General features: G+C 42.6%; 1 pseudogene; it reads right to left on the minus strand.

Annotated features, from left to right (window-relative positions):
- Positions 1–711: 711 nt before the first annotated feature.
- LOC147087636 (Fc receptor-like protein 5) overlaps positions 712–27977 on the minus strand; it is a 37046-nt pseudogene continuing 9780 nt past the window's right edge.

Raw genomic sequence — 27977 nt, forward strand, 5'->3', positions numbered from 1 at the left:
TTGTGTCCTCAGTAATCTTACATATATTACATTTGTTCTCCGCCTCCAAATCATTGATATAGATTGTGAATAGCTGAGGATCAAGCACTGACTCTTGCGGTACCCCACCATTTATAGCCAGCCAACGCAAACATGACCCGTTTATTCCTACTTTCTGTTATCTCCCCGTTATGCAATCTTCAATCCACAATCCATGCTCGTATATTATCCCCAATCCAATAAGCCCTAATTTCGTTCCATAACCTCTCGTGTGGCACCTTAGCAAATGCCTTCTGAAAATCCAAATACCACATCCACTGGTAGTTACAACCTGAAAAATCTGTAACAGATTGATAAAACGCGATTTCCCTTTCATAAACCACTGTTGACTCTTCCCAATCCTATCATTATTTTGTAAGTGCTATTTTACCACGTCCTTAATAATAGATTCTCGTATTTTCCCTACTAGTGATGTCAATCTAACTGTTCTTTAATTTCCCGTTTTCTCTCTCCCTCCTTTCTTAAATAGTGGGGTCATATTTATTAACTTCCAACCTGAAGGAACCCTTCCAAAATCTATGGAATTCTTGACAAAGGCAACCACTGCATCCAGCCTCTCTATCATCACCTTTTTCACAACCCTAGGATGTAGGCCATCAGGTGCAGGTAATTTAGCGGTATTCAGTCCCATTAATTTCTCCAGTACTATTTTTTTACAAATACGGCTTTCTTTTAGTTTCTCATCTCGCCAGAGCCTTGGTTCTCAACTATTTCCGGGAAGTTTTTTGCGTCTTCTTCCTTCAAGACAAAGCATTTCTTTAATTTCTCTGCCATTTCCTTGTTCCTCATGATCATTTTTCCTATTTCAGCCTGTACGGGACCCACGTTTACTTTCACCAATTTGTTCCTTTTTACAGACCAATATAAGCATTTAGAGCCGTTTTTTATGTATCTTGCTAATTTACACTCATACTCTGTTTTCCCTTTTTTTTAACAATGTCTTGGTCATCCTTTGCTGATTTCTAAAATCCACCCAATCCGTAGGTGTACTACTCTTCTTGCTAACATTATAAGCCTCTTCCTTTGATCTAATACTATCTTTATCTTCTCTTGTTAGCCACGGTGGGACCACATTTCCTGCGTGGTTTTTGTGCCGTAATAGAATGCATATTTGCTGTAAACTGGTATTAAGTCTTTAAATGCGAGCCATTGCTTATCTGCCTTCACACCTTTTAATGTAGTTTCCCAAACTACCGTAGCCAACTAGCCTCTCATATATATATAGTTGGCGTTGTTTAGATATAAGAACCTAGTTTCGGATTTAGCAAAATCACATTAAATCTCAATATAAAATTTTATCATATTATGGTCATTCTTCCCTAAAGGCCCCTTTACAACAAAGTTATTAATTAACCCTTTCTCATTGAACAATACTAGAACTAAAATATCCTGTTTCCTAGTTGGTTTCTCAACATCGTGATCTAGAATACCATAGAGTCATAACGGCGCATAAGAAGGCCATTTGGCTCATCGAATCCATGCCGGATAACTGCAGAGCAATCCAGTCAGCTCCACTCCTCTGCTCTATCCCCGTAGCGCTGCAAGTTTATTTCCCTCAAGTGCCTATCCAGTCCCCCCTTGCAAACATTAAGTGTCATCTCTTCCACCACTTCCGCTCGCAGCCAGTTCCAGGTTCTCACCACTCGCTGCTTAAAATTTTTTCCTCACATCCCCCCTATAACTCTTGCCCAAAACCTTAAATCTGTGGCCCCTTTTCCTCGTACCATCAACTACTGGGGACAGCCTTTTTCTTTCTAGCCTATCCAACCCCGTCATTATGTTTTACACCTTTATCAAATCACCCCTCAAGCTCCTTTGCTCTAATGAAAACAAATCCTGAATATGAATAACATTTAATAAATGGAGATACCATGCCCCGAACCCCAGAAACATCTTGGTGAATCTCCTCTGCAACATCTCAAGCACCTTAACATCCTTCCAAACATTTTTTGTTGACTAGAACTGGCGCAATACTCCAGTTGTGCTCTTACCAGCGCTTTATAAATGTTTAGCATAATTTCTCTAATTTTGTACTCAATAGCTCTATTTAGGACGACCAAGATACCATATGCTTTGCTAACCACTCTCTCAATATGGCCTGCCACCTTCAGGAACCTATCCACATTGACTCCCGGGCCTCTCTGTCCCTGCACACTCTTTAGAACTGTTCCATTAAGTGTATATTGCCACTACACTGTTCCTACTGGCAAAAGGCAACACCTCACACTTTTCCATATTAAATTCCATCTGTCACTTTTCTGTCCAGTCTGCTAGCCTATCTATGTCCTGTTGCAGTCGATCGGTATCATCTTCACTGTTTGCCACGCCCACAACTTTTGGAGTCATCGGCAAATTTCGAAATTCTACTCTGAACTCCAATATCTAGGACTTTTATATATATATGACAGAAGCAGTGGCCCCAACACATACCCTTGGGGAGCAGCACTGTCTACCATCCTCTCGTCTGAATACCAGCCACTTTCTACAACTCGCTGTTTTCTGTTCTGAAGCCAATTCATTATCCAAGCTGTCACTGACCCACCTATTCCGCGAGCCTCAATTTTGTTAAGCAGCCTTCTATGTGGCACATTGTCGATCGCCTTCCGAAAATCCATGTAGACAACGTCCATTGCAATCCCTTCATCAATCATCCTTGTTAATTCATCAAAAAGTTCAAGTAGATGAGTCAAACAGTATCGTGTATACATTCCACGAATTCGCCCTCCACACTTTTGCAGCATATTTGGTTTGTACAGTCTCTACGTAGAATAAATTCCCTCATGATTACTCTATTACCCTTGTTACATGAGGCTCTAATTTCCTGATTTATACTCTGCCCTACATTACAACTAATGTTTGGAGGCCGATAAACAATTCCCAAAAATATTTTCTGCCCTTGCTCTTTCTTAGCTCCACCCAAACTGAAGCAACTTCTTGATTTTCGGAGATAAGATCCTTTCTCTCTACTGTCTTTATCACATCCGTTATTATTAGGTCTACCACTCCTCCTTTGCCATTTTGCCCATCTCTTCTAACTTTAAGTGTCCTGGAATATTTATTTCACAACCGCGGCCACATTGCAACCATGTCTCCCTAATGGCTATTAAATCACACCTCTTACGTTCTATCTGCACTCTTAGTTCATCTATTTTGTTGCAGATGAGATTTACCAGAATGGTCCCAGGGATGAGGGATTGGATATAGGTGGACGTATGGAGAAACTGGGGCTACTCTTCTGACAGCAGAGAAGGCTAAGTGGAGATATGGTAGAGGTGTTTTAAATCGTGAAGGCTTTAAGATATATTAAATAAAGCTAAACAGTTTCCAATGGCTGACGTGCCTATAACGAGAAAGCACAGATTTAATTTGTTTGGCAAAAGAAACAGATGCGAGTTGAGGAAAAATGGAACGAGTGTCTATAATTTGAAATTCACTGCCTGATAGGGTGTTGGTTAGAGATTCAATACTAGCCTTTGAATCGTCATTGGACAATAGTTGAAGTGGATAAAATGATTTGCTATGGGGAAAGAGTGGGAGTGTGGGACTAAGTGGATTGCTCGTCAAAAGAGCGGGCACAGATTCATTTGGGTGAATGGCCTCCATCTGCGATGTACTATTCTATAATTCCATGATTGATGGAGATGGCGAGTTAAAACTGGTGTCATCAGCGTACGTGTAAATGCTGCTCACATATCTGATTTAGACACCAATGGGAAGCATGTTAATGAGGAAGTGGAGAGAGCTAGGATAGATCCTTGGGAGGCATCAAAGGTAATGGGGCGGCGGGGAGGGAGAGAAGCAATTGCTGGAGATCCTCCTGCTCCAATCAAATAGTTAAACGTTAAAACAAGCAAGGGAAGTCCCACCAAAAGAGAGGCCAGTGACAGAGGTTTGAAGAGGAGACGGAGTGGAGGAGAGAACTGAGAGACTGGAGCTGATCAATGCATGATTGAGGTGTTCAGTGCCAGATCAGAGACAAGTAGTCGTCAGAGGTTACAAAGCAGCTTACTGAGCCTGTGACAACAGCCAGGGAGGGGGATGGAATAGGCGACATGGGCTTGGAGTTTGTGGTGGGGCAGATATGATGGCTTCCGTCTTCCTCATGTTTAATTGGGGCAAATCGCAGCTCATGCAGAACTGTGGCAGTCTGATAACACAGAGATAGTGGAGGGTGGGGAGATGGTGGAGAGCTGGTGCTGGGTGTTGTCAGCAGATATGTGGAAGCTGGCCCCATGTGTGTATATGATTTCATGAAGGGCAGTACGTAAATGAGGATGAGGGCGAGGAAAGGGGCAAGATTGCAAAGTTCAGAGACTCGAGAGTGAACGGTGCTGGTGTGGGAAGAGAAGCCATTGCTGGAGATGATCTGGTTACCTACAGATCGGTAACATTGCGGCCAAGAGAGGACAGTCCCAACGAAAGAAGCCAGTGTCAGATGTGCGGAGATATCACGGGTAGATTTGCTGCGGGTTTGGAGGAGAGAGTGGAGATGGCAAGGAGATAATGCCATGGATAGATTTAAACCCAAGAATCAGAATATTAAATTTAATGCTTTGGGCGTATTGAGAGCAAATTCGGGTCATTGAGGGCGAGAGTGGTTGGCGAGCAGTACTTTGGTGGACGGAAATGGAGAGCATACATTTGGAGCGGTTGACATTGATTGAAGGTGGAGGTTGGTGGACTGGCCAGGAAACAACAGGAGGAAAAGGGTCAGCAGGAGGAACAGTCCTAATTTTGCTGTACTTTATAAACTTTGTACAATAAACAGGTAAACATCTGCAGTAGAATATTGGAGAGAGGACTGTCAATGGGGCACGTTCAGTGTCCGTCCCCTAAAATCACCCACAGTAATTTCTCGGCTCCAATCCTGAACATGGCCTTTAACTTTCCCTGTGTCAGGAACTGAAACATCATAATTGCATTGGGAAACTGCAGAGACAAAGTGAAAGGTGTCTGCTTTAGTCCCTGGATTCAGCGAACACTGCGGAGATTTAGTTAAAATGTATTAATCTTTTGATAGCAGGGAAGTTGTTCAATGTAATTACATGAAAGCTGTAAAGGAAGCCGATCATTATTGTTGGGTCTGTCCTGTATGATGAGATCTTTCAGCCTTATTCCCGAGAGAGGGCTGATTAAGATGCGGTCATTGAGATGTTAATGTTTTATCGACCACATTATTCACTTCGGAATCAAAGGTCCTGATGTAATGTGTTTGTTCAAGTGACTGTAACTAATATCAATGATAATATCAAAGGCTCGAGGGGCTGACGGCCCACTCCTGCTCCTATTTCTTCTGTTCTCATTATTATTTCTGTCCCTTCTGCCTCTTTGTCCCTCTGTTCACAGGTCGATTCTTGCTATGACAGGCGCGGCATAACTCAGTTCCTCGTTAGTACAGTGGTGAGTTTCCCCACCTGTCACGTGGGAGACCGGGGTCCAATCCCCGACGAGGAGGATTTTTAACATCCCCAGTTTTAAACCTATGGATAGCTCCTCGGACCACCCTGTAAGACGTGAAACTGAGGCTCACTCTCTATGTCTATCTTTGTCTCTGTATATGATTCTGAGGGGCCTTGACAGGGTAAATGCAGGGAGGATGTTTACCATCCTGGGGGAATCTAGAACTCGTGCCTTTTGCAGCTGTTTTGAAATGCCACCAATCGAAGCACTCGTGCGAAGTAATGCTTACTCCTGATCAACCTTTGAACTTTCCACACCGCTGCTGCTGCCGATGTACAAAATTAATTTCATTGCTTTCTGTAAAATGCCTGCTGTTTCAGTCAGCAGAAAATGCCATTTGGAACTAGACACTTTAAATGTTTACATGCCCACATTTAACTGTAGCTCACAGTGACAGAACAGTCATGGTTATTATCTGTCTTCCGTGTATTTTCCTGCCGACTGCATCTCCCTAACAAACTTAGCTTATCACAGCACAGCTATCAATCAACTCATTGCCAGTGTGGAAAATGCCACATTAGCAAAGTGTGCAAGACTGGAATGAGAGAGCGCCTGGGCAGTGATAACTTATCCTGAGCAGTAAGATATTCTTTAGGCCTGAGCCCTTGCTGCGTAAGACAATCCTTCCCATACTGGTTCTTTTGCCGGTTATCTTAAATCGTTGTCCTCTGGTAACTTTCCTTCCTGTCACTGGAAAACGTTTCTCCTTATTTCCTCTAACAAAACCCCTTGTAATTTTGAAAGCCTCTATTAAATTTTCTCTTAACCTTCTGAGGAAAACAATCCCAGGTTCTGCAAACTCTCAACATAACCGAAGTCCCTTATCCCTCGGACCACTCTGTAAGACTTGATACTGAGGCTCGCTCTCTATGTCTATCTTTGTCCCTGCATATGATTCTGAGGGGGCTTGACAGGGTAGATGCAGGGAGGATGTTTCCCCTCCTGAGGGAATCTAGAATTATGGGGCAAAGATTCAGGAACACGGTCCGCCTATTTAAAACGGAAAAGAGGATGTTCTCTTCCTCAGAGGGTATTGAATCTTAGTAATCCTCTACCCCAGAGAGTTCTGGATGTGGAGTCATTGAGTATATTCAAGGTGGAAGTTGTCATATATTTGAGCTGCAGGGGAGTCAAGGGGTATGGGGAGCGGGCGGGAAGGAGGCTTTGAGTCAAAGATCTGATCAGCCATGACCTTATTGAATGGCGGGCAGGCTCGAGGGGCTGATGGCCTGCTCCTATTTCTTCTGTTCTAATTCATATTGCTGTCCCTTCTGCCTGTTTGTCCCTCTGTTCACACGCCGATTCTTGCTCTCTGACAGGCACGGTATCATTCAGTTTCTCATTAGTTTATTGTTGAGTATCCCCACCTGTCACGCGGGAGACCAGGGTTCAAAATCCTTACGGGGAGCATTTTTAACATCCTCCTTTTTAAACCTATGGCTAGCTCCTTATAATGCTCCACGGAAAAGTTAAACAGAAAAAAATGAACTAACATAATTTTAATAGATGTACTGGCATATGAAGAACTCCATAATAACTTCATGCACCAATTCCTCGTTAATATAGTGTTCTCCGTCTGTTTGCCTTTGGTGTGGGGCACTGAATATGGTTGAGAGCACAGAGAAAATGAGATAACAGCGGGAGTAAGCACGACTGCTCTTTCAAAGAGACAGCACTGACACGATTGGCCGAATGGCCTCCCACTGTGCTGCAAGCCTCCATGAATCCATGACACTCAGATGGATATCTCGTAAATAACCACACAAAGAGGGAACACACCTTTGTTTGTGTGTATGTTTGAGTCTTTGTCTCAAGCACTGCATAACCACTTCCTCTACATTGTCCTTGATATTGTAGTGGTGAGTATTCAATACCCCGACGGCTTCTCTCTGACTGAGAGTCTCTGTCAATGAGAAAAGCACAGATGGAATTAGATTTCAAGTGGATGCCTACCTGCCCTTGGTGCTGTGCTTTCGCGAACATGTACTATGTGATCTCACCTAAAAAATGCCATTTTGTACGCAAAGTTTGCCTGGCGTGAAAGTGATCTGAATTTCAAAGCAGCAAGGAGGAAAGTCTGCATTGCTCTGCTTGGTGGCAGGATGCTTTTTGCAACTTCCCTGATGGTCTAGTGGTTAGGATTTGCCGTTTTCACCACTGTGGCTCGGGATCGATTCCCGAATCAGGAAACAGTGCGTTTTGGGGCTGTTTGGAATGCCACCAATCAAAGCACCCCCGTGAAAAAATGCTTGCTGCTGATCAACCTTTAAACTTTCCACACCGCTGCTGCTGCCTTGGTACAGTGGCATAAAATTTAATTCATTGCTTTCTGTAAAATGCCTGCTGTTTCAAAGTCAGCAGAAAATGCCGTTTGGAACTAGACACTTTAAATGTTTACATGCCCACATTTAACTGTAGTTCACAGTGTCAGAACAGTCATGGTTATTATCCGTCTTCCATATATTTTCTTGCTGACTGCATCTCCCTAACAAACTTAGCTTATCACAGCATGGCTATCAATCAACTCATTGCCAGTGTGAAAAATGCCACATTAGCAACGTGTGGAGGACTGGAATGAGAGAGTGCCTGGACCGTGATAACTTATCCTGAGCAGTAAGATATTCATTAGGCCTGAGACCTTGCTGCGTAAGACAATTCTCCCCACACTGGTTCTTTTGCCGGTTATCTTAAATTGTTGTCCTCTGGTTACTTTCCCTCCTGCCACTGGAATACTTTTCTCCTTATTTCCTCTAACAAAACCTCTTGTAATTTTGAAAGCCTCTAATAAATTTCCTCTTAACCTTCTGAGGAAAACAATCCCAGGTTCTGCACACTCTCAACATTACCGAAGTCCCTTATCCCTCGGACCACTCTGTGAGATGTGAAACTGAGGCTCGCTCTCTATGTCTTTCTTTGTTTCTGTATATGATTCTGAGGGGCCTTGGCAGGGTAGATGCAGGGAGGATGTTTCCCCTCCTGGGGGAATCTAGAACAAGGGGGCAAAGTTTCAGGAACAGGGTTCGCCCATTTAAAACGGAGATGAGGAGGAATTTCTTCTCTCAGAGGGTCGTGAATCTTAGGAATCCTGTGCCCCAGAAAGCTGCGGAGGCGGAGTCATTGAATATATTCAAGGCGGAGGGAGTCATATATTTGAGCTACAGGGGAGTCAAGGTGTTTGGGGAGCGGGCAGGAAAGAGGTGTTGAGTCGAATATCTGATCAGCCATGACCTTATTGAATGGTGGGGCAGGCTCGAGGGGCTGATGGCAAAGATTCAGGAACAGGTGTCGCCCATTTGAGATGAGGAGGCATTTCTTCAAAGTAGGGCTGTGAATCTTTGGAATTCTCTACCGCAGAGGGCTGTGGGTGCTCAGTCGTTGAGTACATTCCTATCCGAGATGTACTTGGGCATTACTGGAATTAAGGTATATGTGGCTAGGTCTGTAAGTTTCAGTTGAGTTAAAGGATCAACCATGATCTTATTGAAAGGCGGAGAAGGCTCGAGGGCCGTATGGCCAAATCCTACTCCTATTTCTTATGTTCTACTGTATGGATCTTTGCCAGCGGGTTTGAGAATTGTGGCTTGTCTGGCTTGGTTCATTAAATAAGCATCGCAGTACGAAGCAGCATCAACTGGAAAATGGCTGTGCGGACGTCATGCACTTTCTTCAATGTGTTGCAAAATAATTATTTTCGATGGTTATAATTGCTTTCACGGTTTCAAGAGCAGTTAACAATGTAGTATTTCTCCCGTGGCCTAGGCCTCTCGTGATGCAGTGATGTAATAACGGGGTGAAGTGCTTCTTTTACTTTCTGCTTGAATCGTTGTTTGATTGTAGCTTTGAGTGTGTCACGGCACAGGAACAGAAAGTCAGCAGTTAAAATTAAGTAAAAACGTGTCATTTGGGACGACCTCGTCATTTCTGGAATTAGCAGGATTCGAACCACCGCGGGACAAACACACCAACGCATTTACTGGTTTACGGCCTTAACCACTCGGCCACGACGACCGAAACCGGCAGCTGGCCCCACGCAGCTTCTCATTTGCTGCAAAGATGGTGCCTCCGGTCTGAACGCTCTGGTGCATAACCACTTGGGTTCCTGTGGAATAATTCAGCTGGCAAGATTTTTGCTCGACTATATATGTGGCACAATGGGCCAGCGCTTTTAACTGTCAGTCGAAAGGTTGGTGTTTCAAGCTTGCCCGGAGATGTGAGCGATTTTTATTTTTGCCAACTGATCTATTGTATAAATTTGATTCTTTGATTCCATGAAATGAACAGTGATGAGCATCCACTGCTGCTGCCTTCCTGCTTCCAATCAGAACAATCGCTTCAGCGATCAGTCTCCTGCCAGGCAACCTAGATATACCATTTCCCTTTTACCAATATTCCAAGTGCATCGCTCTTGCCATGAAAATCCACGTGGAAAATCGCCCATCGTAGATAATCCATTCTGTAAACCATTTTCTTAGCATCCCTCAGTCTGAAATGAAGTGTAGTGTCTGATTGAAAGTGTTGCTTCATATGTCGTTTATCCTAAAAAAGGTAGTGGAGTCAGATTCGAATGCAACATCAAAAGGCAAGGGGACATGTTTTAGAAGAGAACTAAGTTGCAGTGTTTTGAAAAACACTGGGGTGGGGGATGAAATTGGACAGCTCTTTCAAAGAGCCGGCACAGGTGCGACAGGCCAAATGACCCATGTTGTGCTGCAATATTGAATGATTTTAACCGCTCCATTATGTTAAACGCCTTCCTGAGCTCCCCTCTCAGTCTACTTTTTCCTAGAGGGAAATAGCCAAATAGTTCTCCAAGTCTTCCTTCTCCATTCCCCCTTTCTCTGTTCTCGGAGTGACGAGGCCAGAATTCTTCTCTTCATCCGCAGTTGCATCAGGTGCTCTAACTTCAGCAAAGACTTGGAACACAAAGGGTGATCAGAAGGATAAGGCTACTAGTCCTTCTGTCCCACCCACCATCTCCCAGCCGCTTCCCCGGTAGCCCTTCCGAAATTCACAGTTGCAAAGTGCATCCCACCAGCACCTGTCCTCCAATCCGATCAATGTAACGACAATATATTCTCAACCTGACCTATCCAGAGAGTGAACGTTACATTAATACAAGGTTAAGAGAAGATTCATTCTCTCTAAACAGGTGGTGAGCTGCTCTCTCTGTTCAGGATGAGGAACAGATGTGGTTTTTGTTCCATTAGCCTGAGGAAACTGTGATGAGGAGGGCAATTATCCCCTTTTATTCTCTCCTCTTATACTACGGTAAATTTCAGGCTCAAAGCGGCCGGAATAATTCAGTTCAGTGAGAGCGTTTGATGTAAAATCAAATAATGAAGTCATTCGACAGAAGTTTATTACCACAATTGGCAAAATTCTCAAATATTTCCCTATGGAACGGATTATATTTCTTTCTTTCTACCGTTGTTTATTTCTTCCCTCAAGCTGGTTCACTCCACTCTCACTGACTCTCTGCCGCCGGTTCTACCACTTTAATTTGTTATCTGCTTGCAATGTTTCCGCTCATGCTCGCCTGCTCTGCTCAAACATGTATTTCCTGAGCGCCTTCCACGACCTCAACACGGCCCAAACGCTTTACAATGAACTATGTTGAAGTGTAGTTGTGGTTGTATTGTAGGAAACGCCGCAGCATTTTGCACACAGCAAGCTCCCTAAAGCAGCAATGTGATAATGACCAGATAATCTGTTTTTTCTTATAGTTGTTTAGGGATAAATATTGAATTAAATTTACAATTGGTGTGTTGCAATATACATCTATTTATTGGTGTTGCCCTGAGAACACTTATGTTCTTCTGATCTAGTGTGTTGCATTATCAGAAGAGAGTTTGCCATCACCTACTTTAATTTCCTTGGTTACCCTTCTTTTCCAATTTCAATCACCAGTCAGTAGTTCCAGACCCAAGATGTGTCTATGAATTAGCGGGGCGAACGGTTTAAGGCAGTGGGTTAACTTTACAGATATTGTGGCGTTTATAAATTTCATCTCTAAACAACAAGATTTAAAGCATGCAAGCTGGTCAGCTTTGCTGAATATCTATGTCACTTCTTAAACATTCTATACAAACATTTCTTTTCAGTTGATATTGACAGGCAGAAACGAGTCGTACAATTGTGTCTTGTCAATAACTGTCCTGAACACAGCACCTGGTCAGTACGAACTCCGTCAACCAACTGACCTGAGGCCATTCACTCACACATCTCCATACCAGTTGTGTCTCACCAACTAAGAGATACCACCACTTTTATTTATTTGTTCCTTCCATTTGTTGCAATCTATCGATTGCGCCCTCCTTGCGGCTACGTTCACAACCAACATCTCTCAGCCGCTTCCCCGTTCGCCCTGCCAAACTTACCGGTGGAACAGCACCTCCCATCTGCTCCTGCGCTCCAATCCGATTAATATAACAAGAATATATTCTCAACCTGACACAGAGGGAGGAATGGATTGGATTTTAGGCGGTGGTAATTTTCCCAGAGAGCAGTGGGCCTCTGAAATGCATTGCCGGCAGGTGTTGTGGGTGCTGACTCCCTGGTCGGCTTATGGGCCAACACATGGCAGATTAAGTTTAATGCAGAGAAGTATGACGTGATATATTTTGGTAGGACGAATGAGGAGAGGCAATATCTGAGAAATACTACAATTTTAAATGTGTGCCTGAACAGAGAGACTTGGATGTGTATGTGCACAAATCTTTGAAGGTGGTAGGACACGATCAGAATGCTGTTAAAGAAAGCATATGGATGCTTGGATTTCTCAATAGAGGAAGAGAGAAGAAAAGTAAGTAAGTTATGCTAAGCGTTCATTGTATTATCCCGTCTAAGGAATCAGGCTCATAGCGAATGCCAACCGGTTTTAAACAGCGTTCGATTGTCCTTTCCACACAGGATACCATCTGTCCTGTGCTGCACATATACCAGCACGTTATAGAAACAACAGATCAAAAGTTTGATGAATTCAACGCCACTTGGAATCCTCAAACCTCACCAGCTTAAATTCTGCATTATCCTACACAAGCTTAACTTTTTTGTTTTAATTTTTCAATTATTTTCCCTTTCTTTTAATAAGGAGGCGACCTACCTCGGAACACTTGTCTAAGGGCAACACCTACTTCTTTTGTCCTTCGGTGGAATGGGCATGTCCCATGTCTGAGCTCAGGCGATATGTGTCCAATTGCAGAGGATATAAACATGGACGCTGATTGTCTCCTCAGTGGACGTCCACTAATCAACACCTTACAACGGGGCCACTTTATGGAAGGATAGGCAGAAAGGAATAGAATGTGTGGTAGCTCTGTCGATAAAGGATGAGAACAGTACAGTAGTCAGAAATGATGTTGGCTCGGAAGAGCAAGATGTAGAATCAGTTTGGGTGGAGATAAGTAATAATAAGGGAAATAATTCACCGGTGGGTGTAGGCTGCAGGCCTCCTAACAGTAGCTACATTCTAGGACAGATTATAAATCAATACATATTGGGGGCTTGTAAGAAATGTACTACAATCAGCATGGGCGATTTTAAGTTGCATATAGATTGGACAAATCAAACTGGCAAAGGTAGCCTTGAGGGCAAGTTCATAGAATCTATTAGGGACGCTTTCTTAAAACAGTACGTTGTGGAACCAACCAGGGAACAGGCTATCACAGATCCCGTAATGTGTAATGAGACTATTTAATTAATGATCTAATCGTAACGGATCCTCTAGGGAATAGTGATCATAACCTGAAAGAATTTCATATAAATTTTGAGGCTGAGGAACTGTCATCTGAAACTAGTGTCTTAAACTTAATTAAAGGCAATTACAAAGGCATGAAGTAAACTGGGAAAATAGATTAACATGTAAGATGGTAGATAAACAGTGGTAGATATTTAAGGAGATATTTCATAACACTCAACAAAGACATATTCCAGTGAGAAAGACATTCTCTACGATAACGATGAACTATCCGTGGCTAACTAAGGCAGTTAAAGATGGCATCGAATTTAAATAAAAGGCACACAATGTTGTGAAAATCAGTGGTAGGCCAGAAGATTGGGAATTTTAGAAACCAGCAAAGGGTGACAAAAAATAAAGAGAGAGAAAATAGTTTATGAGAGTAAACTAGCAAGAAATATAAAAACAGAGAGTAGTAGCTTCTCCAAGTATAAAAAATGAAGAGAGTTGGTCGCTTAGAGGAATAGGCTGAGAATTAATAATGGGAAACAAGGTAATGCTAGAGACTTTGAACACATATTTTGTATCTGTCATCACGGTAGACAACATTAAAAGCATCCTAATAATAGTAGATCATCAAGGGGAAAAACTGAGGTAGGAAGTTAAAACACTCACTATCACTAGAGAATAAGTACGAGGCAAACTAACGGGACTAAAGGCTGACAAGTCCCCTGGACCTGATGGCCTGCATCCTAAGGTCGTAAAAGATGTGGCTGCAGAGATAGTGGATGCCATGGGTATAATGTTCCAACATTCCCTAGACTCTGGAAATGTTCCAGAGGATTGGAAAACTGCAAATGTAAATCGCCTATTCAACAAAGAAGGGAGGCTAAAATCAGGAAATTATAGGCCAGTTAGCCAGACATCTGTCATTGGGAACTTTCTGGAATCGATTATTAAGGGAATAGTAGAAGGACATTTAGAAAATCATAATGCAATCAAGCAGAGTCAACATGGTTTAAAGGAAGGGAATTCGTGTTCAACAAAATTAGTAGAGTTGTTTGAGGTTGTAATACGCATAGTGGATCAAGGGGAGCCATTAGATGTAGTGTAATGGATTCCTAGAAGGCATTCGATAAGGTGCCACATAAAAGGTTAATGCACAAGATTATATCTCCCGTGGTTGTGGGTATTAATAGCAAGCATAGAGGATTAGCTAACTAACACAAAAAGGAGATTCAGGATAAATTGATCTCTTTCAGGTTGGCAAACTGTAACGAGTGGAGTGCCACAAGAATCAGTGCAGGGGCGTCAACTATTTACAATCAGTATTAATGACTTGGCTGATGGGACCGAGTGTACTGTAACCAAATTTGCAAACGGCACAAAGAGAGTTGGGAAAGCAAGTTGTGAGGAGGAGACAGAGTGAGCAAAAGTATACAGATAGGTTAATTGGGTGGGCAAAAAATTGGCTGATGGAGTATAATGTGGGAGGGCAGAGCGGGCCTGGGTTTAATGCTGATCTGAAAGAAGGGCTCTCCGACAGAGCTGCACCCCCTCACCATTGCCCTCATGTAGGCTGGGAATATCAAAGTCTCCAAACAGTTACTGGGAGCAGTGCTGATGCCGACCATTGAGGAGATTGTCTGCTCACTGTTTACATCAATAACATTGGAGCATCTCAAAGACAGGACCAACTGCAAAAACATATGGACTGAACGTCGGAAGCAGAAAACTAATAACTGTACAAAATTCGAATTGCTGCCTTCCAACTCTCTTCAGTGGGAAAGAACTTAAATGAAACCTTCCGGCCTCTGATGAACTGCTTCCACACAGTTAGAAATGTTTCCGAAATGATGTTCATTTGGAATATGTGAATGAAGGTGTGGAAGAGAAGCTGTACAGCTCCACTCCTTAAACCTCTTTCCCTCTCCACAGCCATGCGGAACAATGTGAAACTGTGTCTGGGGGCTCACATGTCCCGAAAGGAAAGTTGTGTGGTTAGAAGCGTATAGTTAAAGAAATGCAGTTATAACCTTCACGCAGAATCAAGCGCAGTTGCACCAAGACCGAGCATTCCTTTGTGGGTTCATCAATTTCACCGCGTGAGAAACTGACTTTTAAGAAAGCCTTTTATCAAAGAGGCTGAGTTTGATATTTCTTCCTCCATTTGTTTCAGTAAAAGATCTGCTAGGACCATGTCTGGAGTGTAAAGGAACGTTAAAATTCACAGAACGAGTGAATCCCTTATACATTATCTGGCAGAATTCCTTCCCAGGAAGAAGGTCACTGAGCTTCTGAACTAAAGGTGACGCTTTACCGTTGCAGATAGAGCATCTTTCATTAGCTGTTAGTGGCGTGAGATAATCACTTAATTCAGGATCTGCATCTGATTGTGTGGGTGCCAGCGTTCACAACTGGGCTTTAGTTGATTGTCATGAGAGTTGTTTGATTGTGGTACCAATATAACTTCTCGAGATCAGAAGTTACTGTTGGGGAACAAATGTACTTTGATCAGCCATGATCTTATTAAATGGTCGAGCAGGCTCGAAGAGCCGAGTAGCCTACTCCTGCTGCAATTGCATTTAACTTATGTTATGAATATTTTTTGCTAATCGCCGCACCTCAACACCTCTACATCTGCTGTAATCTCTTTAATATGGGTCTGCACAAATTGGTACAGACAATTGTTTGAACTAGTTATTGCATTGCCATTGGTCAGTTAGTTTAAGGTTTAGTGTGTCTGTGTAGTTTGAAATAGCGACACCTCCAGTTGCTATTTTATTGCTGAAATAGTTGAACAAATGTCAGAAATGTTAAGCATGCACTGCAGATGAAGAGAGCTTATATTCATATCACTAATAAATAATACATATTACATCCTTCGTGAATTTAGCACAGATTCATTTCACAAACCTTTATAGCTAAAGCATACAACGAGCTGTCTCTCTCTATTTATTTATCTCTCTATGTAACAGTCACTCTGTGTATGCAAGAACAACAATCATATAATTCACCGATTAGCTTTGGCCAACTCAAATTTCTCTTGTAAAATATACAAGTGAAGATGAGTTACAATTTGAAAGAAGTGATACTCAAAGAAATCTTAAATACAGGCTCGTTTCCACGAACTCTAGGGACAGGGCAACCGTCTCTAAACTGGAGACGCAATATCACATCCATAAGACAGGTAGACGGCAACAATTAAACTGCATTTGATTAATTCCAAAAGTTAATGGTTTAAAAGCTTATGTTATCATTATGGATGTGCATCATAAGAGGGAAAAATTCGCTTTGTCTAACTATCACACACACACACCACAATAACCATTGATAGAAAGAGATATGGACATTTTTGTTCACACGATTGAAATCAAAATCAAGTGTTTCCGATTCGGTGTACTGTCAAACTCTGCTCCGGAAATAATGTCACTTGTATATGGCATCTTAAATATCATCTGTTTACACAGCAGTCTCTTCGCCGCCCCTTTCGACAGAATGTATTACTGCAGTAACATCACCTACCAGAAGATAAAGTAAATGGGTATCATCAAGGCTGCTCAACCAAGAGATGGACTGTCATTGATATCTTCATGACACGAATCGACCATATAATTACATGTTATTCGGGTGCAAACTTCCGGTTCACAGAACGTATTTGCAGTTCACATGATTTTCACTTGGTCATTTGTGCAAACATTTGCTGCGGCAAATTTACATGTCAACATTTCCAATTCAATTTTGCGAAATCAGCTGTCATGAGAAAATTAGAGTTGCTAGCCATGAGTTGGCGCTCTGCCATAAATTCTAAATGCCCTCGCCCGACGTTTTTCATAAATTTGCTAAACAACTTATGTTCAACAAGTGATTAAGGGCAGCGCCAATAAACATTTACACCTTTATTAAAATACTTTTGTCTGTGCGTGCATTTCCTGTACAACTTACGGCAATAATGATTTATGGGCATCCTCTTAGAACATAAGAACATAAGAAATAGGAGCATGAGTCGGCCATTTGTCCCCTTGAGCCTGCTCCACAATTCATTAAGATCATGGCTGATCTGGTCTTGGCTTCAACTCCTATTCCTAGCCCGCTCCCCATAACCCTTGGCTCCCTTATCATTGAAAAATATGTCTATCTCCAGCTTAAACATATTCAATGACCCAGCCTCCACAGCTCTCTGGGGTAGAGAATTCCAAAGATTCACGACCCTCTGAGAGAGTAAATTGCTCCTCATCTCCATTTTAATTGGGCGACATCTTATTCTGAAACTATGTCCCCTAGTTCTAGATTCCCCCACGAGGGAAAACATCCTCTCTGCATCTACCCTGTCAAGCCCCCTCAGAATCATCTACCTTTCAATAAGATCACCTCTCATTCTTCTAAACTCCAATGAGGTCAGGCACAACCTGCTCAACCTTTCTTCACATGACAACCACTTCATCTCAGGAGTTAACCTAGTGATCCTTCTCTGAACTGCCTCCAGTGCAATTAAATCCCTCCTTAATTAAGGAGACCAAAATTGTACGCAGTACTCCAGGTGTGCTCTCAGCAACGCCCTGTACAGTTGTAGCTAGACATCCCTCCTTTTATGCTCCACCCCCTTGCAATAAAGGCCAACATTCCATTAGCCTTCCAAATTATTGCTGTACCTGCATGGTAACTTTTTGTGTTTCATGTACAAGGACACCAGGTCCCTCTGCAACACAGCATTTTGTAGACTCTTTCCATTTGAAAAATAATGTTTTTTTATTTTTCTTAAAAAAGTGTAGAACCTCACATTTTCCCACATTATACTTCATCTGCCAAATATTGGCCCAATCACTTAACCTATCTATAGCCCTTTGCAGATTATTTGTGTCCTCTTCACAGCTTGCTTTCCCACCTATCATTGGATCATCGGCAAATTTGGCTACATTACACTCGTCCCTTCTTCCAAGTCATTAATATAGATTGTTTACAGCTGAGGCCCCAGCACTGATCCCTGTGGCACCCAACATGGTAGAGTTTGACAAGCTGATAATGACCCATTTATCCCGACTCTCTGTTTCCTACTGTTTAGCCAATCCTCGATGCAAGCTAACATATTACCCCAACCTCATGAGCTCTTATCTTGTGCAGTAACCTTTTAAGAGGCACCTTATCGAATGCCTTCTTGAAATATAATTACACTACATCTACTGGTTCCACTCTCAGATACACTTTCGACTCCTTGCTACCCTTACCCGAGTCAGTTAGTATTTGATTGGATAATAATGGATTCACTCCATCGATAATAGCTAATTGTAAAATGTTGTCAAATCTCTGTATTAGGAGAAAGGGATGATCATCACCGTAACAATGAATGTGTCTGTGTTGAGTCTGTTTGCGCGACGAAGATGTTATTACCTTTTAAACAGTGCATTGTGAATAACTGGTGTTCCAAATATTTAACAGGATTGAAATGAGTTTAGCATAATTTTGCAAATAGATGTAACAGGAAGCATAGAACATTCTGATTGGTGGCAATGGGGCTGAAGTTTAAGCTCTCAGAGTTCTCTCGTAGCTTGCTATTAAAACTGGTAAATATCAATAAACTGAAGGATATTTTGATATAGATATAATCGGTGTAGACAATTTAAAGGAAAATGCAAATGACCAATCTGAAAGCATTTATTTCGCTAGTTATTTACAACTCTGCCACTTTTTGTTACGTTCCCGCCAACCGTCACCTCTTTGTTGTCTTTATCGCCACTTTTCTTGCACTGTCAAAGAGTGAGTAAATAAACTGCACATTTTTGTCGAAGAGGAATACTATAAGGCCCTTGAGTTTCCGCATCACAACAAACTTTAGTAGTCGTGTCGACATTTAATAATGTTAAAGTTAATATTTATTTACAGCAAGGTGTGAAAAGCAAAATCTCTTCCTTTCTGACTTTATTCTGGAACGAAATATTGCGGGGAATCAGCAATTCTTCACACGTACCGTCATGATGTTTCTTTGCATTTATCGGTTTGCACTCTATTCTCATTATAATCAGTATCCAACACAGGATAAATGCGGCGAGGCACAAACGAATTGGGATTGAATAAGATGTTAAGGATGATCCTGGAAGATTATAGAAAGAGAGAATGATAATGGGAAATTCTCCCGTTTCCACTGCAAACACAAGTACAGGGTCATTCTATAATCCTATCTAACCTTTGCTTGGCAAGTACGGAACAATCATGATATTCTCATTCAGCATTAATGATCAGGGACAGAATCACACTGGGTTGAATGTAATCGCCCTACGTTTCCCTGTGTTATTCACCCTACCTAAACTTGAGCTCATCCAAAACTCCGCTACCCATATCGTAACTTACCCCTGTGCTCGCTGATTCCCATTTGCTCCCGTTCCAACAAAGCCCTAATTTTCAAATGCACATTCCTGGGTTCAAATCATTCCATGGCTCTCACCCCCTTCCTATCTCTGCAACCTCCACCAGCCATACAATTCTCATTGTACTCTTCAAAACACTCCATGGACCTTCCGCCCTCCAGATCTCTGTTACCTCCTCCAGCCCTACAATTCTCATTCTCGTCTTGAAATCCCTCCATGGACCTCGCCTCTCTCTCTCTCTCTGTAACGTCCTCCAGCCATAAATTCACATTCTCGTCTTGAAATCTCTGCATGGACATTGCCCCCTCCCCATCTCTGTAACCCCCTCCAGCCGTAAAATTCTCATTCTCCAGTTTAAATCGCTCCAAGGCCCTCGCCCCCTCCTTATCCATGAAAACTCCTCCAGACCTACAATTCTCATTCTCGTCTTCAAACCCCTCCATGGACCTCGCATCACCCTATCTCTGTAACCTGCTCCTTCTTCCCTCCAACCATCCGATATCTGGGCCCCCCTCCAATTCTGACGTCATTTGCATCTTTGATTTTATTCGCTGCACCATTGGGGGCCGTGCCTTCAGCAGCCTGTGCCCTAGCCTTTGGAATTCCCTCAGTAATCCTCTCTGACTCTCTTCCACTCTTTCCTCATTTTCAGACGCTGGTTAAAACCTACCTATTTGACCAGGCTGTTGGCCATCTGCCGACGTTCTCCTTATGTGGCTAAATGTTCTTCTGAACCGCCTTGGTACGTGTTACTAGTTAAAGGCCCCATATCAATACAAGTTGTTGTTGTTGAAGTCCCTGTAAGTATCTAAATTACTGGATTCTGCCTATTTGTACCGGCAATAGCCGCTGCCGATTAAGATTGATTGATTCATTACTTGTTTGATTTAACCAATTGTTAAAATCAAGTGTATGACCATGTACAGGGTGAAAGACTTTTGAACCAGGTTGGTGGATATTTCCAGCAGAACAACATCACTGGCATGCATTAAGCAGAAGAGTAATCATGGGATGAGGAAAGTTATATTCCCAAAAATGCTAGTTTATTTAACTTGATTCCTACATCTAATGAACAGGAATCTCAGGCGGAATACAGTATGGAAAGAGCAGAATGTTGTGTGCGTTTATGTGTCAGTGTTTGTGTGTGAGTTTATGTGTCTTTTTGTGAGTGTGTGTATGTGAGTGAGTGTTATTGTGTGTGAGTGTGTGTATGTGTGTGTGTGTGTGTGTGTGTGTGTGTGTGTGTGTGTGTGAGTGTTTTTGTGTATGTTTGTGAGTATGTGTATGTGTGTGACTGTGTGTATATTTGTGTGTATGCGTGATGTCTGTTTATGATTGTATTTGTGTGCCCTTGTGTGTGAGTGAGTATGTGAGTGAGAGTGTGTCTGAGTGTGTGTGAGTATCTGAGTGTTTTTGAATGTCTCTTTTAGAATGTGTGTGGGTTTGTGTGAATCTGAGTGTGTGTGAGTGAATGTGTGTGTATTTTGTGTGTGTGTGTGTGTGTGTGTGTGTGTGAGTGTGTGTGTGTGTGTGTGTGAGTGTATGGGTGCGTGTGGGTTTGAGTGTGTGTGTAAGTGTGTGTGTATGAGTGAGGGTGTGTGTATGTTGTGTGTGAGTGTGTTTGAGTGGGAATGTGTGTGTGAGAGTGAGTTATGTGTGAGTTTGCCCGTCCCTCTCTGTCTGTAATGCGAATAAACTGATCATTACAAGGGAAGGCAGAGCCGTGCATTATTTAACATTACATTGTGGATACTACGTGGTAGTTTGTGGATAGGATTGAAACATGCACAGGAGGAATCTAGTGGTACCTGCTAAATTAATTGCGTTATCGTTAGAGAGTTCTGAGTTTGGAATAATTTTGTGTCAATAGCGAGAGTGAGGACCATCTCAAATTGAGCGTTTACCTGGCGGTAATATTAAACTTGTAAAATAGCTGTAACATCCCTATCAATGTTTTCTGTGTTAACTGGATAACTGTTATGCTGTTTTTCGGCGAAATATTCCAAGAGAAATTGCAACAACAACTACCAAATTAAATGCAGAAACAATTTCCCTAATGTCACGTGTGTCTCATTTTTGCACAGTGGTTCTGGGCAAGGGAAGTTCACTTACACATACATTTAACGGCAATTTAATACACGCCCCTCTCAAGCACATTAGGAAGAAGCATCAAATCTATAGGACAAGCATCAGCCTGGTGTGTTACTGGGAAAATCGCAATGACAGGATGAGAAACATTCTTTCAATCCTGCAACTCATCATGTTATTGGATACTTCTAAAGGTAATGGCAACATAGTCATGTATGACTGATTGATTCACTAATCGCTTCATTGATCCATTGCATTCCTAACTATTTTAATCATACATTCAGTCATTCATTCAGTGATAAATTCATTTATTTCTTCTGCAATCAACAAATAAAACAACTGATTCAGCCTAAATGGAAAAGAAATAAACAGAGTGAATATGTGAATCTCACTGACCTCTTACAGTTATAAGTACCGGGTCACTCAGAGCCGACGTTAGCTGTCTCCCCTCCACACTCCCCTCATACAGGCAGCTGAAATTTCCTCCTTCGGCATGATCTATATTATTGATAGTGAAGGTGACAGAATTGCTCCCTATAGCCGCAGGCTGGACACCTGAGTAATTATTTTTTCCGTGCCTGTATAAGTAAAATGTAAAGCCAGGAATGTCCCAGGAGATTGTACAGATAAAGATAACATTTCCACCATTCACAGCAACACTGGAATCCACTGATATATTTGGTTTGGGTAGACCTGTATTTCAAAAGGAACAAGTATTAACAATCGATTCACAATGCAATACAGACTTACTTTCTGGATCCAAAATATTAATGGTCTGGACTTGTGCATACAGTGTATTATTTCAATGTTTGCAGGTCACACAAACTCGTAAAGATAGTTAGATGTGAGAATGATAAAAAAAACACATGAGCTGGGCATAGTCAGGGTTTTGAAATGGGGAGAATCATTGCAGATTAAATTTAACACAGAGAAATATGAAGTGAAGATTTTTGGTATGAATCATGAGGAGAGACAATATAAACTAAAAGGTGTAATATTAATTGGGATGGAGGAAGCGAGAGACCTATCGTCTATGTAAACAATCTTTGAAGGTAGCAGTAATGATTGAGAAGTCTGTTGAAATGCTCTATCAATAGAGGAACAGAATACAAAAGTAAGGACGTTATGATAAACCTTTCTACCTCAATGGTTAAATCCCAGCTGGAGTATTGCGTCTAATTCGGGGCATCACATATTGGGAAGGATTCCAAAGCTAAGGCAAAGGGACTGATTGGACAGCTCTTTCAGAGCAGACACAGGCACGATGGACCGAATGGCCTCCTACTGTGCCCTGTGATTCTGTGATTAATGGTGTCGCTGACAGTAAAGCGTCAGCCTGTGTGTTCAGGTTCAATGGTAAAAGACCTGAGCTGAGCGCAGACACCCTCTCTGTGAATATTAAGCAATGGTACGTTTAAAAATGGATGGTTTCTGTATATACTAAGAGAGTTGAATATACATATTCAAAATCTCTGCTCCCTTTCACTCAGCAGCTATTGTGACCGTCAATTCTAACCACTTGCTATTGATGGAGGATCTATATTGGCATTGCTACCGCTCTCCGTGGTTTGTGGTGTTAACCAAATCGCTCAGATAGTTCAGACATGTTGGGGTGAAATTGGAAATCTGGAACATAGATAGTGCAATAATACCCCACAGCCTGCAGAAAATGGTTAGGCATGTGGAGTATTCTGCACAGTTCTGGTCTCCATATTATTAAAGCGTTAGAGAGGCACAGGAGAAAGTGCAAAAATGATTTTCAAGGATGACCAAAAAATCTGAGTTTAAAACTATCAGTAAATGCTGAACGGTCTGTGGAAATTTTCACTGGAATGTAGAAGGCTGAGAGGTGACCTGATGGAGATCTTTAAGATTATGACAGGATTTGATAGGCTAGACTTAGTGAATATGTTTCCACTTGTGTGGGAGACCCAATCTGGGGGCCTTGAATATCAGATAGTCACTAGTAAATCCCAAATGGTGGCGAGAATATGGATATCGCTTCCACTTGGAGTGGTTGAGGTGAATAATATGGAAACATCTAGAAGTCACTCGATACACACATGAGGGTGAAGGGACTGGAATAATATATAGATAGGATGAGATGAATTAGTCTGGCAGCAGGCTCGTGTGGAGCTTAAGTACCGGCTTCCACCAGCTGGGCCAAATCGTCTGTTCCTGTGTGGTAAATTCTATGTCATAATATGTAATGCAACAATGCTCCATTTCCACAACAGTAAATGCCGAATGTTTACCCCATTCTTCAAAGACACTATTAATAATGGAGCGCAGGGAGCCTCTATGTGAAATATATAAACAATTATCATTTAAACTGCTTCGAATTTTTAGTAAAATACCAATATCGTTGATTAGAAATATTAACAATCTGTATTCCTCTTCACGGACCTGCTATAGTGACCGTCACTGCGTCACTGATCTGGGACCATAACCACCTGCTATTGATGGAGATTCTATATAGGCATCGGTACCGCCCTGCTTGGTTTGTCCCGTTTACCAAGAATGTTCCAATATTGTCCTTTGTGAAGATTTGAGAAGTGTTCAGCCGTTGGTTTTCTTTTTAAAAGTAGATATGACCATGATTCTCTCTGTCAACCGTGCAGGTAATGGTGACCGTCTCTCCCTCTGAGTACACCCCAGCCGGTTGATCAAGTGATATCACTGGCGGTGTTAATGGTTCTGTGGTAAAATAAATGGAATGAACAACAGAAATGGATTTCTGCATTATCTTGTGCCATGAAAGAGTGGTAACTCAGTAACGATTGTAACATATTAACGGGAAATGTTTGCATCGGCGACTGAGATTCTACAAAAGTGGAATTGTGGTTTCAAACAGAATTGGACAGAAAATAAACCAGCTGGGGGTCTAGTCCCAAAATCTTGGCTTATCACTGAAATTTCCTTCCATGATATCTGGAGAAGGGGATGGCTTTGGTTTGAAATTAACATTTCTGCTAATTTAGTCCAGCCATAACTTAGGCTCTAGGATGTGGGCGTCGCTGGCAAGGCCGGAATTTAGTGCCCAACTCCAGTTGCCATTAAGAAGATGGCGGTCGGCCGTCTTTTTGAACCCACTTTTGCTCCCACAATGCTGTTCGCTACAGACTTCCAGGAATTTGAGCGAGCGATGATGAAGGAACACGAAATATATTTCCAAGTCAGGATGGTGTGTGGCTTTAAGTGGAACTGGGAGTTGATGCTGTTCCCATGCAACTACTGTCAAAATCTTTTATGATGGTGGAGGTCACGGGTTTGTGAGGTGTAGACGAAATGCAATCCAATGACAGATATGGAAATGTAGATAATGAAAATATTTCACATATCAGGATGATTTTGAAAATCTCGTTCCACAGTTTCGGTTATCTGACTGAGAATCTTTAATCTGACAAGGCCAACCAGTCTGGCGGTGCCTTTTGAGGTGAATATACACACAGTGGAGTTAAAATTATGTAAGAATTATGCCATTTGACATTAAACATTTCCCTGCGGTAGATGCAGAGATTTAGGGAGTAAAGCTGGAAATCAGTGTCATAGATTGTCTGATGACAAGACACAGCCTTCAGTCCCCCTGTCAGAAGGTCAGGAATTCACTTTGCAAAGTTTCAGGTCTCTCAGCTCCATAACACAGCATTCCCTGAGTACTGAGTTACACTGGCAATTGTAATCTGGCACCACATTACACTCCATTCAAGACAATGGAGGGTATCATTGGCGGAGAGTAAAACGGGAAGCAGCTCCCTACCCACTTCTTTCCCTCCTGGAGGATGTGGTTAAAGTTACCCTCCAAGTGTCGCCGCAGGCTGCGAGCTCATGTTTTATCGGTGTTGATTTCACAAAATTCAGATGCAGTTGAGAATACATTCGTCTTGTACAGTAGCCTAAAACAGACGCCAACCCGCTTTACACATCGCCAGATTTTAGTTTCCATTGCCTTCAATGGAATCAGAATTAAGGCAAGTGTGAAACGGGACGCCGATTCGATTTTGCCCAATCTGCAGTACCGTCCGTGTCGCTTTTCTGCCCCTTATCTCCAGTAGCGCCCTTTGCCATTAATGGATTCACAGCGGGTGAATGCAGGGTCCAATATTACATGAATATTATCTAGAGTTGAGAAAGCGCATTCGATTTCCTCCCTCTCTCCTAACATTAAAACACTCATTTTGTTACAGTGATTAGAGCATGATTTTATTCAAAATACCGAGAGCTATGAAAAAAACATATGAAGAATCATCTGATCCCTGTCACCTACCTGCTACAGTGACCATCACAGACTCACTGCGAAGAGATTCCAACCACCTTCCATTGATGGAGGTTTCATATTGGCACTGGTACCGCCCTCCTTGTCCTTTACTGATAACCGGGAATGTACTAATGTTGTCCTTTGTGACGACTTGATTGGAGTACAGACTGTGATTATCTTTGTTAAAGTAGAAGGTTTTATCCTGATTATCTCTCGTCACGGTGCAGGTAATGGTGACCGTCTCTCCTACTATATACACCCCAGTCGGTTGATCAAGTGCTATCTCTGGTGTTGTTAGCGAATCTGTGTTAAAATAAATGGAAAGTACAATGAGAAATGGTTCTGCGGATTTTCATGTACAGTGCAAGGTTGGGAACTCAATGATGATTGTGCAGTGTTGAAGTGTAGTTTCACTTTGGATACAGAGATTCCACAAAAGGGGAGATCGGGATTTGATTACAAAGAAGGAAAAACTTGCATTTCTCTAGCTCCTTTTTGACCTCGGAGCATCCCAAAGCACTTTACCGCCAATTTTCACTTTTGAAGTAAAGTCGCTGTTGTGATGTAGGAAATTAAATGGCAGAGCCAAGGTACCTAAATCAGCTCGAGTTCTCTGTCCAAAGTCCAGTTTTAAGGCGGAGATTTTAATCTGGGATACAAGCAGAACAATGAAATGATTGCTTTGAAATGCCCAGTGCTGCTAGTTATTCCAGGTGAAGATGCGATCAGAAAGAGTGAAATTGTCCATTATACCTGCACTGCGGCCGGTACCTGTGCAAGTATGAAACCTCCGCCAAGGGAAGGCTGTTAGAAACCAACCTCAGCGAGGCTGTGATGGTCACACATTTCACATAATCGAGCTGTTTTGGTGGGCCTGCAATTATTGTTATCATTACTGTTGTGGTAGTCACTGGCATGGCCAGCAACTACTGTCCATCCTCACTTTCCCCTTCAGGATTGTATGTAACTTGGAGGGCAACTTGCAGGTGATGGTGCTCCCATGCGCCTGCTGCCCTTTCCCTTCTCGGTGGGAGAGCTCGCGGGTGTGGGAGGTGCTGCTGAACAATCCTTGGTGAGTTGCTGCAGTGCATCTTGAAAGTGGTGCACACTGCAGCCACTGAGCACCGGTGGTGGAGTGAATACATTTTTAAGGTTGTAGACGGATGCCAATGAATTGGGCTGCTTTGTCCAGGATGGTGCCAACCTTACTTAGTTGCAGCTGCTCTCATCCCTGCATGTGGAAAGTATTCCATCAACCTCCTGACTTGTGCATGTAGATGGTGGGAAGACAATGCAGAGTCAGCCGGTGATTTTTTCGTTGTAGAATTCATAGCCTCCGACCTGTTCTAGTAGCCATGGTATTTATGTGGAGCGACAGTCGGCGGGAATCGCGGGCTGGGCAGTGAGGGGTGAGTATAAAATGCTCTTGAGACCAGGTGAGGCCTCAGTGTGGAGCGAGAGTCGGCGGGAATCGCAGGCTGAGCGGTGGGCGGTGAGTTTAAAAGGCTCCAGAGACCAGGTAAGGCCTCAGTGCAGAGCGAGAGTCGGCGGGAATCGCGGGCTGAGCGGTGAGCGGTGAGTTAAAAAGGCTGCAGAGCCAGGTAAGGCTTCAGTGCGGAGCGAGAGTCGGCGGGATCGCGGGCTGAGCGGTGAGCGGTGATTATAAAAGGCTCCAGAGACCAGGTAAGGCCTCAGTGCAGAGTGCGAGTCGGCGGGATCACGAGCTGAGCGGTGAGCGGTGATTATAAAAGGCTCGAGAGAGCAGGTAAGGCCCCAGTGCAGAGCACGAGTCGGCGGGATCGTGGGCTGAGTGGAGAGCGGTGAGTATAAAAGCCTCCAGAGAGCAGGTAAGGCGTACCAGTCTCCAATCTCGGAACTCAGGGGTAAGGAGAGAAGTAAAAAGAAATCGATGTATGACGTCACCAGAAAGCAGGTAAGTGATTGGTTGGTGAGTATTTCTCTCTTTATAAACCGTAATTCTGTGGGTTATAGTCTCTAAAGTCCCTGTGGTGTAGCGGGGACTGTTTATAAACAGGGGCCCTTAAATATATCAGTTAGCTGTAAGGTAACTTCAATTCTGCGGCTTATATTTTCT

This window comes from Somniosus microcephalus, unplaced genomic scaffold (assembly GCF_052327205.1).
Source record: "Somniosus microcephalus isolate GS21.2 unplaced genomic scaffold, FLI_Smic_1.0 unresolved_chr5, whole genome shotgun sequence".
Classification (NCBI taxonomy): Eukaryota; Metazoa; Chordata; class Chondrichthyes; order Squaliformes; family Somniosidae; genus Somniosus; species Somniosus microcephalus.